Source organism: Prorops nasuta, unplaced genomic scaffold, assembly GCF_024137725.1.
Source record: "Prorops nasuta isolate Cenicafe-Biocafe unplaced genomic scaffold, Cenicafe_Pnas_1.2 PNAS00122, whole genome shotgun sequence".
NCBI lineage: Eukaryota > Metazoa > Arthropoda > Insecta > Hymenoptera > Bethylidae > Prorops > Prorops nasuta.
The window spans coordinates 33,380-50,000 of NW_027116919.1; positions in this window are offsets into that span (position 1 = coordinate 33,380).

Genomic DNA, 16,621 nt, shown 5'->3' on the forward strand with positions numbered 1-16,621 from the left:
CGAAAGCAATGCGCCGCGTTGGACTTAGCCGCTGGTTGGAGGGGTCGGCTCGCGAGCGAGGCGTTTGCGTCCGCCGGCCGAAAGCAATGCGCCGCGTTGGACTTAGCCGCTGGTTGGACGGGTCGGCTCGCGAGCGAGGCTTTCGCGTCCGCCGGCCGAAAGCAATGCGCCGCGTTGGACTTAGCCGCTGGTTGGAGGGGTCGGCTCGCGAGCGAGGCGTTCGGGTCCGTCGGCCGAAAGCAATGCGCCGCGTTGGACTTAGCCGCTGGTTGGACGGGTCGGCTCGCGAGCGAGGCTTTCGCGTCCGCCGGCCGAAAGCAATGCGCCGCGTTGGACTTAGCCGCTGGTTGGAGGGGTCGGCTCGCGAGCGAGGCGTTTGCGTCCGCCGGCCGAAAGCAATGCGCCGCGTTGGACTTAGCCGCTGGTTGGAGGGGTCGGCTCGCGAGCGAGGCGTTTGCGTCCGCCGGCCGAAAGCAATGCGCCGCGTTGGACTTAGCCGCTGGTTGGAGGGGTCGGCTCGCGAGCGAGGCGTTCGGGTCCGTCGGCCGAAAGCAATGCGCCGCGTTGGACTTAGCCGCTGGTTGGACGGGTCGGCTCGCGAGCGAGGCTTTCGCGTCCGCCGGCCGAAAGCAATGCGCCGCGTTGGACTTAGCCGCTGGTTGGAGGGGTCGGCTCGCGAGCGAGGCGTTTGCGTCCGCCGGCCGAAAGCAATGCGCCGCGTTGGACTTAGCCGCTGGTTGGAGGGGTCGGCTCGCGAGCGAGGCGTTCGGGTCCGTCGGCCGAAAGCAATGCGCCGCGTTGGACTTAGCCGCTGGTTGGACGGGTCGGCTCGCGAGCGAGGCTTTCGCGTCCGCCGGCCGAAAGCAATGCGCCGCGTTGGACTTAGCCGCTGGTTGGAGGGGTCGGCTCGCGAGCGAGGCGTTTGCGTCCGCCGGCCGAAAGCAATGCGCCGCGTTGGACTTAGCCGCTGGTTGGACGGGTCGGCTCGCGAGCGAGGCGTTCGGGTCCGCCGGCCAAAAGCAATGCGCCGCGTTGGACTTAGCCGCTGGTTGGACGGGTCGGCTCGCGAGCGAGGCGTTCGCGTCCGCCGGCCGAAAGCAATGCACCGCGTTGGACTTAGCCGCTGGTTGGACGGGTCGGCTCGCGAGCGAGGCGTTCGCGTCCGCCGGCCAAAAGCAATGCGCCGCGTTGGACTTAGCCGCTGGTTGGAGGGGTCGGCTCGCGAGCGAGGCGTTCGGGTCCGACGGCCGAAAGCAATGCGCCGCGTTGGACTTAGCCGCTGTTTGGACGGGTCGGCTCGCGAGCGAGGCGTTCGCGTCCGCCGGCCGAAAGCAATGCACCGCGTTGGACTTAGCCGCTGGTTGGACGGGTCGGCTCGCGAGCGAGGCGTTCGCGTCCGCCGGCCAAAAGCAATGCGCCGCGTTGGACTTAGCCGCTGGTTGGACGGGTCGCTCGCGAGCGAGGCGTTCGGGTCCGACGGCCGAAAGCAATGCGCCGCGTTGGACTTAGCCGCTGGTTGGACGGGTCGGCTCGCGAGCGAGGCGTTCGGGTCCGACGGCCGAAAGCAATGCGCCGCGTTGGACTTAGCCGCTGGTTGGACGGGTCGGCTCGCGAGCGAGGCGTTCGGGTCCGCCGGCCAAAAGCAATGCGCCGCGTTGGACTTAGCCGCTGGTTGGACGGGTCGGCTCGCGAGCGAGGCGTTCGGGTCCGACGGCCGAAAGCAATGCGCCGCGTTGGACTTAGCCGCTGGTTGGACGGGTCGGCTCGCGAGCGAAGCGTTCGGGTCCGCCGGCCAAAAGCAATGCGCCGCGTTGGACTTAGCCGCTGGTTGGACGGGTCGGCTCGCGAGCGAGGCGTTCGGGTCCGACGGCCGAAAGCAATGCGCCGCGTTGGACTTAGCCGCTGGTTGGACGGGTCGGCTCGCGAGCGAGGCGTTCGGGTCCGACGGCCGAAAGCAATGCGCCGCGTTGGACTTAGCCGCTGGTTGGAGGGGTCGGCTCGCGAGCGAGGCGTTCGCGTCCGCCGGCCAAAAGCAACGCGCCGCGTTGGACTTAGCCGCTGGTTGGACGGGTCGGCTCGCGAGCGAGGCATTCGCGTCCGCCGGCCAAAAGCAATGCGCCGCGTTGGACTTAGCCGCTGGTTGGACGGGTCGGCTCGCGAGCGAGGCGTTCGGGTCCGACGGCCGAAAGCAATGCGCCGCGTTGGACTTAGCCGCTGGTTGGACGGGTCGGCTCGCGAGCGAGGCGTTCGGGTCCGCCGGCCAAAAGCAATGCGCCGCGTTGGACTTAGCCGCTGGTTGGACGGGTCGGCTCGCGAGCGAGGCGTTCGGGTCCGACGGCCGAAAGCAATGCGCCGCGTTGGACTTAGCCGCTGGTTGGACGGGTCGGCTCGCGAGCGAAGCGTTCGGGTCCGCCGGCCAAAAGCAATGCGCCGCGTTGGACTTAGCCGCTGGTTGGACGGGTCGGCTCGCGAGCGAGGCGTTCGGGTCCGACGGCCGAAAGCAATGCGCCGCGTTGGACTTAGCCGCTGGTTGGACGGGTCGGCTCGCGAGCGAGGCGTTCGCGTCCGCCGGCCAAAAGCAACGCGCCGCGTTGGACTTAGCCGCTGGTTGGAGGGGTCGGCTCGCGAGCGAGGCGTTCGCGTCCGCCGGCCAAAAGCAACGCGCCGCGTTGGACTTAGCCGCTGGTTGGACGGGTCGGCTCGCGAGCGAGGCGTTCGGGTCCGCCGGCCAAAAGCAATGCGCCGCGTTGGACTTAGCCGCTGTTTGGACGGGTCGGCTCGCGAGCGAGGCGTTCGCGTCCGCCGGCCGAAAGCAATGCACCGCGTTGGACTTAGCCGCTGGTTGGACGGGTCGGCTCGCGAGCGAGGCGTTCGGGTCCGACGGCCGAAAGCAATGCGCCGCGTTGGACTTAGCCGCTGGTTGGACGGGTCGGCTCGCGAGCGAGGCGTTCGGGTCCGACGGCCGAAAGCAATGCGCCGCGTTGGACTTAGCCGCTGGTTGGAGGGGTCGGCTCGCGAGCGAGGCGTTCGCGTCCGCCGGCCAAAAGCAACGCGCCGCGTTGGACTTAGCCGCTGGTTGGACGGGTCGGCTCGCGAGCGAGGCATTCGCGTCCGCCGGCCAAAAGCAATGCGCCGCGTTGGACTTAGCCGCTGGTTGGACGGGTCGGCTCGCGAGCGAGGCGTTCGCGTCCGCCGGCCAAAAGCAATGCGCCGCGTTGGACTTAGCCGCTGTTTGGACGAGTCGGCTCGCGAGCGAGGCGTTCGGGTCCGACGGCCGAAAGCAATGCGCCGCGTTGGACTTAGCCGCTGGTTGGACGGGTCGGCTCGCGAGCGAGGCGTTCGGGTCTGCCGGCCAAAAGCAATGCGCCGCGTTGGACTTAGCCGCTGGTTGGACGGGTCGGCTCGCGAGCGAGGCGTTCGGGTCCGCCGGCCAAAAGCAATGCGCCGCGTTGGACTTAGCCGCTGTTTGGACGGGTCGGCTCGCGAGCGAGGCGTTCGCGTCCGCCGGCCGAAAGCAATGCACCGCGTTGGACTTAGCCGCTGGTTGGACGGGTCGGCTCGCGAGCGAGGCGTTCGCGTCCGCCGGCCAAAAGCAATGCGCCGCGTTGGACTTAGCCGCTGGTTGGACGGGTCGGCTCGCGAGCGAGGCTTTCGCGTCCGCCGGCCGAAAGCAATGCGCCGCGTTGGACTTAGCCGCTGGTTGGACGGGTCGGCTCGCGAGCGAGGCTTTCGCGTCCGCCGGCCGAAAGCAATGCGCCGCGTTGGACTTAGCCGCTGGTTGGAGGGGTCGGCTCGCGAGCGAGGCGTTCGGGTCCGTCGGCCGAAAGCAATGCGCCGCGTTGGACTTAGCCGCTGGTTGGACGGGTCGGCTCGCGAGCGAGGCTTTCGCGTCCGCCGGCCGAAAGCAATGCGCCGCGTTGGACTTAGCCGCTGGTTGGAGGGGTCGGCTCGCGAGCGAGGCGTTTGCGTCCGCCGGCCGAAAGCAATGCGCCGCGTTGGACTTAGCCGCTGGTTGGAGGGGTCGGCTCGCGAGCGAGGCGTTTGCGTCCGCCGGCCGAAAGCAATGCACCGCGTTGGACTTAGCCGCTGGTTGGACGGGTCGGCTCGCGAGCGAGGCGTTCGCGTCCGCCGGCCAAAAGCAATGCGCCGCGTTGGACTTAGCCGCTGGTTGGACGGGTCGCTCGCGAGCGAGGCGTTCGGGTCCGACGGCCGAAAGCAATGCGCCGCGTTGGACTTAGCCGCTGGTTGGACGGGTCGGCTCGCGAGCGAGGCGTTCGGGTCCGCCGGCCAAAAGCAATGCGCCGCGTTGGACTTAGCCGCTGGTTGGACGGGTCGGCTCGCGAGCGAAGCGTTCGGGTCCGCCGGCCAAAAGCAATGCGCCGCGTTGGACTTAGCCGCTGGTTGGACGGGTCGGCTCGCGAGCGAGGCGTTCGGGTCCGCCGGCCAAAAGCAATGCGCCGCGTTGGACTTAGCCGCTGGTTGGACGGGTCGGCTCGCGAGCGAGGCGTTCGGGTCCGACGGCCGAAAGCAATGCGCCGCGTTGGACTTAGCCGCTGGTTGGACGGGTCGGCTCGCGAGCGAAGCGTTCGGGTCCGCCGGCCAAAAGCAATGCGCCGCGTTGGACTTAGCCGCTGGTTGGACGGGTCGGCTCGCGAGCGAGGCGTTCGGGTCCGACGGCCGAAAGCAATGCGCCGCGTTGGACTTAGCCGCTGGTTGGACGGGTCGGCTCGCGAGCGAGGCGTTCGGGTCCGACGGCCGAAAGCAATGCGCCGCGTTGGACTTAGCCGCTGGTTGGAGGGGTCGGCTCGCGAGCGAGGCGTTCGCGTCCGCCGGCCAAAAGCAACGCGCCGCGTTGGACTTAGCCGCTGGTTGGACGGGTCGGCTCGCGAGCGAGGCATTCGCGTCCGCCGGCCAAAAGCAATGCGCCGCGTTGGACTTAGCCGCTGGTTGGACGGGTCGGCTCGCGAGCGAGGCGTTCGCGTCCGCCGGCCAAAAGCAATGCGCCGCGTTGGACTTAGCCGCTGGTTGGAGGGGTCGGCTCGCGAGCGAGGCGTTCGGGTCCGACGGCCGAAAGCAATGCGCCGCGTTGGACTTAGCCGCTGTTTGGACGGGTCGGCTCGCGAGCGAGGCGTTCGCGTCCGCCGGCCGAAAGCAATGCACCGCGTTGGACTTAGCCGCTGGTTGGACGGGTCGGCTCGCGAGCGAGGCGTTCGCGTCCGCCGGCCAAAAGCAATGCGCCGCGTTGGACTTAGCCGCTGGTTGGACGGGTCGCTCGCGAGCGAGGCGTTCGGGTCCGACGGCCGAAAGCAATGCGCCGCGTTGGACTTAGCCGCTGGTTGGACGGGTCGGCTCGCGAGCGAGGCGTTCGGGTCCGCCGGCCAAAAGCAATGCGCCGCGTTGGACTTAGCCGCTGGTTGGACGGGTCGGCTCGCGAGCGAGGCGTTCGGGTCCGACGGCCGAAAGCAATGCGCCGCGTTGGACTTAGCCGCTGGTTGGACGGGTCGGCTCGCGAGCGAGGCGTTCGGGTCCGCCGGCCAAAAGCAATGCGCCGCGTTGGACTTAGCCGCTGGTTGGACGGGTCGGCTCGCGAGCGAGGCGTTCGGGTCCGACGGCCGAAAGCAATGCGCCGCGTTGGACTTAGCCGCTGGTTGGACGGGTCGGCTCGCGAGCGAAGCGTTCGGGTCCGCCGGCCAAAAGCAATGCGCCGCGTTGGACTTAGCCGCTGGTTGGACGGGTCGGCTCGCGAGCGAGGCGTTCGGGTCCGACGGCCGAAAGCAATGCGCCGCGTTGGACTTAGCCGCTGGTTGGACGGGTCGGCTCGCGAGCGAGGCGTTCGGGTCCGACGGCCGAAAGCAATGCGCCGCGTTGGACTTAGCCGCTGGTTGGAGGGGTCGGCTCGCGAGCGAGGCGTTCGCGTCCGCCGGCCAAAAGCAACGCGCCGCGTTGGACTTAGCCGCTGGTTGGACGGGTCGGCTCGCGAGCGAGGCATTCGCGTCCGCCGGCCAAAAGCAATGCGCCGCGTTGGACTTAGCCGCTGGTTGGACGGGTCGGCTCGCGAGCGAGGCGTTCGCGTCCGCCGGCCAAAAGCAATGCGCCGCGTTGGACTTAGCCGCTGTTTGGACGAGTCGGCTCGCGAGCGAGGCGTTCGGGTCCGACGGCCGAAAGCAATGCGCCGCGTTGGACTTAGCCGCTGGTTGGACGGGTCGGCTCGCGAGCGAGGCGTTCGGGTCCGCCGGCCAAAAGCAATGCGCCGCGTTGGACTTAGCCGCTGGTTGGACTGGTCGGCTCGCGAGCGAGGCGTTCGGGTCCGCCGGCCAAAAGCAATGCGCCGCGTTGGACTTAGCCGCTGTTTGGACGGGTCGGCTCGCGAGCGAGGCGTTCGCGTCCGCCGGCCGAAAGCAATGCACCGCGTTGGACTTAGCCGCTGGTTGGACGGGTCGGCTCGCGAGCGAGGCGTTCGCGTCCGCCGGCCAAAAGCAATGCGCCGCGTTGGACTTAGCCGCTGGTTGGACGGGTCGGCTCGCGAGCGAGGCTTTCGCGTCCGCCGGCCGAAAGCAATGCGCCGCGTTGGACTTAGCCGCTGGTTGGAGGGGTCGGCTCGCGAGCGAGGCTTTCGCGTCCGCCGGCCGAAAGCAATGCGCCGCGTTGGACTTAGCCGCTGGTTGGAGGGGTCGGCTCGCGAGCGAGGCGTTTGCGTCCGCCGGCCGAAAGCAATGCGCCGCGTTGGACTTAGCCGCTGGTTGGAGGGGTCGGCTCGCGAGCGAGGCGTTCGGGTCCGTCGGCCGAAAGCAATGCGCCGCGTTGGACTTAGCCGCTGGTTGGACGGGTCGGCTCGCGAGCGAGGCTTTCGCGTCCGCCGGCCGAAAGCAATGCGCCGCGTTGGGTTGGAGGGGTCGGCTCGCGAGCGAGGCGTTTGCGTCCGCCGGCCGAAAGCAATGCGCCGCGTTGGACTTAGCCGCTGGTTGGAGGGGGTCGGCTCGCGAGCGAGGCGTTCGGGTCCGTCGGCCGAAAGCAATGCGCCGCGTTGGACTTAGCCGCTGGTTGGACGGGTCGGCTCGCGAGCGAGGCTTTCGCGTCCGCCGGCCGAAAGCAATGCGCCGCGTTGGACTTAGCCGCCGTGGTTGGAGGGGGTCGGCTCGCGAGCGAGGCGTTTGCGTCCGCCGGCCGAAAGCAATGCGCCGCGTTGGACTTAGCCGCTGGTTGGACGGGTCGGCTCGCGAGCGAGGCGTTCGGGTCCGCCGGCCAAAAGCAATGCGCCGCGTTGGACTTAGCCGCTGGTTGGGACGGGTCGGCTCGCGAGCGAGGCGTTCGCGTCCGCCGGCCGAAAGCAATGCACCGCGTTGGACTTAGCCGCTGGTTGGACGGGTCGGCTCGCGAGCGAGGCGTTCGGGTCCGCCGGCCAAAAGCAATGCGCCGCGTTGGACTTAGCCGCTGGTTGGACGGGTCGGCTCGCGAGCGAGGCGTTCGGGTCCGACGGCCGAAAGCAATGCGCCGCGTTGGACTTAGCCGCTGGTTGGACGGGTCGGCTCGCGAGCGAGGCGTTCGGGTCCGACGGCCGAAAGCAATGCGCCGCGTTGGACTTAGCCGCTGGTTGGAGGGGTCGGCTCGCGAGCGAGGCGTTCGCGTCCGCCGGCCAAAAGCAACGCGCCGCGTTGGACTTAGCCGCTGGTTGGACGGGTCGGCTCGCGAGCGAGGCATTCGCGTCCGCCGGCCAAAAGCAATGCGCCGCGTTGGACTTAGCCGCTGGTTGGGACGGGTCGGCTCGCGAGCGAGGCGTTCGCGTCCGCCGGCCAAAAGCAATGCGCCGCGTTGGACTTAGCCGCTGGTTGGAGGGGGTCGGCTCGCGAGCGAGGCGTTCGGGTCCGACGGCCGAAAGCAATGCGCCGCGTTGGACTTAGCCGCTGTTTGGACGGGGTCGGCTCGCGAGCGAGGCGTTCGCGTCCGCCGGCCGAAAGCAATGCACCGCGTTGGACTTAGCCGCTGGTTGGACGGGTCGGCCTCGCGAGCGAGGCGTTCGCGTCCGCCGGCCAAAAGCAATGCGCCGCGTTGGACTTAGCCGCTGGTTGGACGGGTCGCTCGCGAGCGAGGCGTTCGGGTCCGACGGCCGAAAGCAATGCGCCGCGTTGGACTTAGCCGCTGGTTGGACGGGTCGGCTCGCGAGCGAGGCGTTCGGGTCCGCCGGCCAAAAGCAATGCGCCGCGTTGGACTTAGCCGCTGGTTGGACCGGGTCGGCTCGCGAGCGAGGCGTTCGGGTCCGACGGCCGAAAGCAATGCGCCGCGTTGGACTTAGCCGCTGGTTGGACGGGTCGGCTCGCGAGCGAGGCGTTCGGGTCCGCCGGCCAAAAGCAATGCGCCGCGTTGGACTTAGCCGCTGGTTGGACGGGTCGGCTCGCGAGCGAGGCGTTCGGGTCCGACGGCCGAAAGCAATGCGCCGCGTTGGACTTAGCCGCTGGTTGGACGGGTCGGCTCGCGAGCGAAGCGTTCGGGTCCGCCGGCCAAAAGCAATGCGCCGCGTTGGACTTAGCCCGCTGGTTGGACGGGTCGGGCTCGCGAGCGAGGCGTTCGGGTCCGACGGCCGAAAGCAATGCGCCGCGTTGGACTTAGCCGCTGGTTGGACGGGTCGGCCTCGCGAGCGAGGCGTTCGGGTCCGACGGCCGAAAGCAATGCGCCGCGTTGGACTTAGCCGCTGGTTGGAGGGGTCGGCTCGCGAGCGAGGCGTTCGCGTCCGCCGGCCAAAAGCAACGCGCCGCGTTGGACTTAGCCGCTGGTGGACGGGTCGGCTCGCGAGCGAGGCATTCGCGTCCGCCGGCCAAAAGCAATGCGCCGCGTTGGACTTAGCCGCTGGTTGGACGGGTCGGCTCGCGAGCGAGGCGTTCGCGTCCGCCGGCCAAAAGCAATGCGCCGCGTTGGACTTAGCCGCTGTTTGGACGAGTCGGCTCGCGAGCGAGGCGTTCGGGTCCGACGGCCGAAAGCAATGCGCCGCGTTGGACTTAGCCGCTGGTTGGACGGGTCGGCTCGCGAGCGAGGCGTTCGGGTCCGCCGGCCAAAAGCAATGCGCCGCGTTGGACTTAGCCGCTGGTTGGACGGGTCGGCTCGCGAGCGAGGCGTTCGGGTCCGCCGGCCAAAAGCAATGCGCCGCGTTGGACTTAGCCGCTGTTTGGACGGGTCGGCTCGCGAGCGAGGCGTTCGCGTCCGCCGGCCGAAAGCAATGCACCGCGTTGGACTTAGCCGCTGGTTGGACGGGTCGGCTCGCGAGCGAGGCGTTCGCGTCCGCCGGCCAAAAGCAATGCGCCGCGTTGGACTTAGCCGCTGGTTGGACGGGTCGGCTCGCGAGCGAGGCTTTCGCGTCCGCCGGCCGAAAGCAATGCGCCGCGTTGGACTTAGCCGCTGGTTGGAGGGGTCGGCTCGCGAGCGAGGCTTTCGCGTCCGCCGGCCGAAAGCAATGCGCCGCGTTGGACTTAGCCGCTGGTTGGAGGGGTCGGCTCGCGAGCGAGGCGTTTGCGTCCGCCGGCCGAAAGCAATGCGCCGCGTTGGACTTAGCCGCTGGTTGGACGGGTCGGCTCGCGAGCGAGGCGTTCGGGTCCGCCGGCCAAAAGCAATGCGCCGCGTTGGACTTAGCCGCTGGTTGGACGGGTCGGCTCGCGAGCGAGGCGTTCGCGTCCGCCGGCCGAAAGCAATGCACCGCGTTGGACTTAGCCGCTGGTTGGACGGGTCGGCTCGCGAGCGAGGCGTTCGGGTCCGCCGGCCAAAAGCAATGCGCCGCGTTGGACTTAGCCGCTGGTTGGACGGGTCGGCTCGCGAGCGAGGCGTTCGGGTCCGACGGCCGAAAGCAATGCGCCGCGTTGGACTTAGCCGCTGGTTGGACGGGTCGGCTCGCGAGCGAGGCGTTCGGGTCCGACGGCCGAAAGCAATGCGCCGCGTTGGACTTAGCCGCTGGTTGGAGGGGTCGGCTCGCGAGCGAGGCGTTCGCGTCCGCCGGCCAAAAGCAACGCGCCGCGTTGGACTTAGCCGCTGGTTGGACGGGTCGGCTCGCGAGCGAGGCATTCGCGTCCGCCGGCCAAAAGCAATGCGCCGCGTTGGACTTAGCCGCTGGTTGGACGGGTCGGCTCGCGAGCGAGGCGTTCGCGTCCGCCGGCCAAAAGCAATGCGCCGCGTTGGACTTAGCCGCTGGTTGGAGGGGTCGGCTCGCGAGCGAGGCGTTCGGGTCCGACGGCCGAAAGCAATGCGCCGCGTTGGACTTAGCCGCTGTTTGGACGGGTCGGCTCGCGAGCGAGGCGTTCGCGTCCGCCGGCCGAAAGCAATGCACCGCGTTGGACTTAGCCGCTGGTTGGACGGGTCGGCTCGCGAGCGAGGCGTTCGCGTCCGCCGGCCAAAAGCAATGCGCCGCGTTGGACTTAGCCGCTGGTTGGACGGGTCGCTCGCGAGCGAGGCGTTCGGGTCCGACGGCCGAAAGCAATGCGCCGCGTTGGACTTAGCCGCTGGTTGGACGGGTCGGCTCGCGAGCGAGGCGTTCGGGTCCGCCGGCCAAAAGCAATGCGCCGCGTTGGACTTAGCCGCTGGTTGGACGGGTCGGCTCGCGAGCGAGGCGTTCGGGTCCGACGGCCGAAAGCAATGCGCCGCGTTGGACTTAGCCGCTGGTTGGACGGGTCGGCTCGCGAGCGAGGCGTTCGGGTCCGCCGGCCAAAAGCAATGCGCCGCGTTGGACTTAGCCGCTGGTTGGACGGGTCGGCTCGCGAGCGAGGCGTTCGGGTCCGACGGCCGAAAGCAATGCGCCGCGTTGGACTTAGCCGCTGGTTGGACGGGTCGGCTCGCGAGCGAAGCGTTCGGGTCCGCCGGCCAAAAGCAATGCGCCGCGTTGGACTTAGCCGCTGGTTGGACGGGTCGGCTCGCGAGCGAGGCGTTCGGGTCCGACGGCCGAAAGCAATGCGCCGCGTTGGACTTAGCCGCTGGTTGGACGGGTCGGCTCGCGAGCGAGGCGTTCGGGTCCGACGGCCGAAAGCAATGCGCCGCGTTGGACTTAGCCGCTGGTTGGAGGGGTCGGCTCGCGAGCGAGGCGTTCGCGTCCGCCGGCCAAAAGCAACGCGCCGCGTTGGACTTAGCCGCTGGTTGGACGGGTCGGCTCGCGAGCGAGGCATTCGCGTCCGCCGGCCAAAAGCAATGCGCCGCGTTGGACTTAGCCGCTGGTTGGACGGGTCGGCTCGCGAGCGAGGCGTTCGCGTCCGCCGGCCAAAAGCAATGCGCCGCGTTGGACTTAGCCGCTGTTTGGACGAGTCGGCTCGCGAGCGAGGCGTTCGGGTCCGACGGCCGAAAGCAATGCGCCGCGTTGGACTTAGCCGCTGGTTGGACGGGTCGGCTCGCGAGCGAGGCGTTCGGGTCCGCCGGCCAAAAGCAATGCGCCGCGTTGGACTTAGCCGCTGGTTGGACGGGTCGGCTCGCGAGCGAGGCGTTCGGGTCCGCCGGCCAAAAGCAATGCGCCGCGTTGGACTTAGCCGCTGTTTGGACGGGTCGGCTCGCGAGCGAGGCGTTCGCGTCCGCCGGCCGAAAGCAATGCACCGCGTTGGACTTAGCCGCTGGTTGGACGGGTCGGCTCGCGAGCGAGGCGTTCGCGTCCGCCGGCCAAAAGCAATGCGCCGCGTTGGACTTAGCCGCTGGTTGGACGGGTCGGCTCGCGAGCGAGGCTTTCGCGTCCGCCGGCCGAAAGCAATGCGCCGCGTTGGACTTAGCCGCTGGTTGGAGGGGTCGGCTCGCGAGCGAGGCTTTCGCGTCCGCCGGCCGAAAGCAATGCGCCGCGTTGGACTTAGCCGCTGGTTGGAGGGGTCGGCTCGCGAGCGAGGCGTTTGCGTCCGCCGGCCGAAAGCAATGCGCCGCGTTGGACTTAGCCGCTGGTTGGAGGGGTCGGCTCGCGAGCGAGGCGTTCGGGTCCGTCGGCCGAAAGCAATGCGCCGCGTTGGACTTAGCCGCTGGTTGGACGGGTCGGCTCGCGAGCGAGGCTTTCGCGTCCGCCGGCCGAAAGCAATGCGCCGCGTTGGACTTAGCCGCTGGTTGGAGGGGTCGGCTCGCGAGCGAGGCGTTTGCGTCCGCCGGCCGAAAGCAATGCGCCGCGTTGGACTTAGCCGCTGGTTGGAGGGGTCGGCTCGCGAGCGAGGCGTTCGGGTCCGTCGGCCGAAAGCAATGCGCCGCGTTGGACTTAGCCGCTGGTTGGACGGGTCGGCTCGCGAGCGAGGCTTTCGCGTCCGCCGGCCGAAAGCAATGCGCCGCGTTGGACTTAGCCGCTGGTTGGAGGGGTCGGCTCGCGAGCGAGGCGTTTGCGTCCGCCGGCCGAAAGCAATGCGCCGCGTTGGACTTAGCCGCTGGTTGGACGGGTCGGCTCGCGAGCGAGGCGTTCGGGTCCGCCGGCCAAAAGCAATGCGCCGCGTTGGACTTAGCCGCTGGTTGGACGGGTCGGCTCGCGAGCGAGGCGTTCGCGTCCGCCGGCCGAAAGCAATGCACCGCGTTGGACTTAGCCGCTGGTTGGACGGGTCGGCTCGCGAGCGAGGCGTTCGCGTCCGCCGGCCAAAAGCAATGCGCCGCGTTGGACTTAGCCGCTGGTTGGAGGGGTCGGCTCGCGAGCGAGGCGTTCGGGTCCGACGGCCGAAAGCAATGCGCCGCGTTGGACTTAGCCGCTGTTTGGACGGGTCGGCTCGCGAGCGAGGCGTTCGCGTCCGCCGGCCGAAAGCAATGCACCGCGTTGGACTTAGCCGCTGGTTGGACGGGTCGGCTCGCGAGCGAGGCGTTCGCGTCCGCCGGCCAAAAGCAATGCGCCGCGTTGGACTTAGCCGCTGGTTGGACGGGTCGCTCGCGAGCGAGGCGTTCGGGTCCGACGGCCGAAAGCAATGCGCCGCGTTGGACTTAGCCGCTGGTTGGACGGGTCGGCTCGCGAGCGAGGCGTTCGGGTCCGCCGGCCAAAAGCAATGCGCCGCGTTGGACTTAGCCGCTGGTTGGACGGGTCGGCTCGCGAGCGAGGCGTTCGGGTCCGACGGCCGAAAGCAATGCGCCGCGTTGGACTTAGCCGCTGGTTGGACGGGTCGGCTCGCGAGCGAGGCGTTCGGGTCCGCCGGCCAAAAGCAATGCGCCGCGTTGGACTTAGCCGCTGGTTGGACGGGTCGGCTCGCGAGCGAGGCGTTCGGGTCCGACGGCCGAAAGCAATGCGCCGCGTTGGACTTAGCCGCTGGTTGGACGGGTCGGCTCGCGAGCGAAGCGTTCGGGTCCGCCGGCCAAAAGCAATGCGCCGCGTTGGACTTAGCCGCTGGTTGGACGGGTCGGCTCGCGAGCGAGGCGTTCGGGTCCGACGGCCGAAAGCAATGCGCCGCGTTGGACTTAGCCGCTGGTTGGACGGGTCGGCTCGCGAGCGAGGCGTTCGGGTCCGACGGCCGAAAGCAATGCGCCGCGTTGGACTTAGCCGCTGGTTGGACGGGTCGCTCGCGAGCGAGGCGTTCGGGTCCGACGGCCGAAAGCAATGCGCCGCGTTGGACTTAGCCGCTGTTTGGACGGGTCGGCTCGCGAGCGAGGCGTTCGCGTCCGCCGGCCGAAAGCAATGCACCGCGTTGGACTTAGCCGCTGGTTGGACGGGTCGGCTCGCGAGCGAGGCGTTCGCGTCCGCCGGCCAAAAGCAATGCGCCGCGTTGGACTTAGCCGCTGGTTGGACGGGTCGGCTCGCGAGCGAGGCTTTCGCGTCCGCCGGCCGAAAGCAATGCGCCGCGTTGGACTTAGCCGCTGGTTGGAGGGGTCGGCTCGCGAGCGAGGCGTTTGCGTCCGCCGGCCGAAAGCAATGCGCCGCGTTGGACTTAGCCGCTGGTTGGACGGGTCGGCTCGCGAGCGAGGCTTTCGCGTCCGCCGGCCGAAAGCAATGCGCCGCGTTGGACTTAGCCGCTGGTTGGAGGGGTCGGCTCGCGAGCGAGGCGTTCGGGTCCGTCGGCCGAAAGCAATGCGCCGCGTTGGACTTAGCCGCTGGTTGGACGGGTCGGCTCGCGAGCGAGGCTTTCGCGTCCGCCGGCCGAAAGCAATGCGCCGCGTTGGACTTAGCCGCTGGTTGGAGGGGTCGGCTCGCGAGCGAGGCGTTTGCGTCCGCCGGCCGAAAGCAATGCGCCGCGTTGGACTTAGCCGCTGGTTGGAGGGGTCGGCTCGCGAGCGAGGCGTTTGCGTCCGCCGGCCGAAAGCAATGCACCGCGTTGGACTTAGCCGCTGGTTGGACGGGTCGGCTCGCGAGCGAGGCGTTCGCGTCCGCCGGCCAAAAGCAATGCGCCGCGTTGGACTTAGCCGCTGGTTGGACGGGTCGCTCGCGAGCGAGGCGTTCGGGTCCGACGGCCGAAAGCAATGCGCCGCGTTGGACTTAGCCGCTGGTTGGACGGGTCGGCTCGCGAGCGAAGCGTTCGGGTCCGCCGGCCAAAAGCAATGCGCCGCGTTGGACTTAGCCGCTGGTTGGACGGGTCGGCTCGCGAGCGAGGCGTTCGGGTCCGCCGGCCAAAAGCAATGCGCCGCGTTGGACTTAGCCGCTGGTTGGACGGGTCGGCTCGCGAGCGAGGCGTTCGGGTCCGACGGCCGAAAGCAATGCGCCGCGTTGGACTTAGCCGCTGGTTGGACGGGTCGGCTCGCGAGCGAAGCGTTCGGGTCCGCCGGCCAAAAGCAATGCGCCGCGTTGGACTTAGCCGCTGGTTGGACGGGTCGGCTCGCGAGCGAGGCGTTCGGGTCCGACGGCCGAAAGCAATGCGCCGCGTTGGACTTAGCCGCTGGTTGGACGGGTCGGCTCGCGAGCGAGGCGTTCGGGTCCGACGGCCGAAAGCAATGCGCCGCGTTGGACTTAGCCGCTGGTTGGAGGGGTCGGCTCGCGAGCGAGGCGTTCGCGTCCGCCGGCCAAAAGCAACGCGCCGCGTTGGACTTAGCCGCTGGTTGGACGGGTCGGCTCGCGAGCGAGGCATTCGCGTCCGCCGGCCAAAAGCAATGCGCCGCGTTGGACTTAGCCGCTGTTTGGACGAGTCGGCTCGCGAGCGAGGCGTTCGGGTCCGACGGCCGAAAGCAATGCGCCGCGTTGGACTTAGCCGCTGGTTGGACGGGTCGGCTCGCGAGCGAGGCGTTCGGGTCTGCCGGCCAAAAGCAACGCGCCGCGTTGGACTTAGCCGCTGGTTGGACGGGTCGGCTCGCGAGCGAGGCATTCGCGTCCGCCGGCCAAAAGCAATGCGCCGCGTTGGACTTAGCCGCTGGTTGGACGGGTCGGCTCGCGAGCGAGGCGTTCGCGTCCGCCGGCCAAAAGCAATGCGCCGCGTTGGACTTAGCCGCTGTTTGGACGAGTCGGCTCGCGAGCGAGGCGTTCGGGTCCGACGGCCGAAAGCAATGCGCCGCGTTGGACTTAGCCGCTGGTTGGACGGGTCGGCTCGCGAGCGAGGCGTTCGGGTCCGCCGGCCAAAAGCAATGCGCCGCGTTGGACTTAGCCGCTGGTTGGACGGGTCGGCTCGCGAGCGAGGCGTTCGGGTCCGCCGGCCAAAAGCAATGCGCCGCGTTGGACTTAGCCGCTGGTTGGACGGGTCGGCTCGCGAGCGAGGCGTTCGGGTCCGACGGCCGAAAGCAATGCGCCGCGTTGGACTTAGCCGCTGGTTGGACGGGTCGGCTCGCGAGCGAGGCGTTCGGGTCCGCCGGCCAAAAGCAATGCGCCGCGTTGGACTTAGCCGCTGGTTGGACGGGTCGGCTCGCGAGCGAGGCGTTCGGGTCCGACGGCCGAAAGCAATGCGCCGCGTTGGACTTAGCCGCTGGTTGGACGGGTCGGCTCGCGAGCGAAGCGTTCGGGTCCGCCGGCCAAAAGCAATGCGCCGCGTTGGACTTAGCCGCTGGTTGGACGGGTCGGCTCGCGAGCGAGGCGTTCGGGTCCGACGGCCGAAAGCAATGCGCCGCGTTGGACTTAGCCGCTGGTTGGACGGGTCGGCTCGCGAGCGAGGCGTTCGGGTCCGACGGCCGAAAGCAATGCGCCGCGTTGGACTTAGCCGCTGGTTGGAGGGGTCGGCTCGCGAGCGAGGCGTTCGCGTCCGCCGGCCAAAAGCAACGCGCCGCGTTGGACTTAGCCGCTGGTTGGACGGGTCGGCTCGCGAGCGAGGCATTCGCGTCCGCCGGCCAAAAGCAATGCGCCGCGTTGGACTTAGCCGCTGGTTGGACGGGTCGGCTCGCGAGCGAGGCGTTCGCGTCCGCCGGCCAAAAGCAATGCGCCGCGTTGGACTTAGCCGCTGTTTGGACGAGTCGGCTCGCGAGCGAGGCGTTCGGGTCCGACGGCCGAAAGCAATGCGCCGCGTTGGACTTAGCCGCTGGTTGGACGGGTCGGCTCGCGAGCGAGGCGTTCGGGTCTGCCGGCCAAAAGCAATGCGCCGCGTTGGACTTAGCCGCTGGTTGGACGGGTCGGCTCGCGAGCGAGGCGTTCGGGTCCGCCGGCCAAAAGCAATGCGCCGCGTTGGACTTAGCCGCTGTTTGGACGGGTCGGCTCGCGAGCGAGGCGTTCGCGTCCGCCGGCCGAAAGCAATGCACCGCGTTGGACTTAGCCGCTGGTTGGACGGGTCGGCTCGCGAGCGAGGCGTTCGCGTCCGCCGGCCAAAAGCAATGCGCC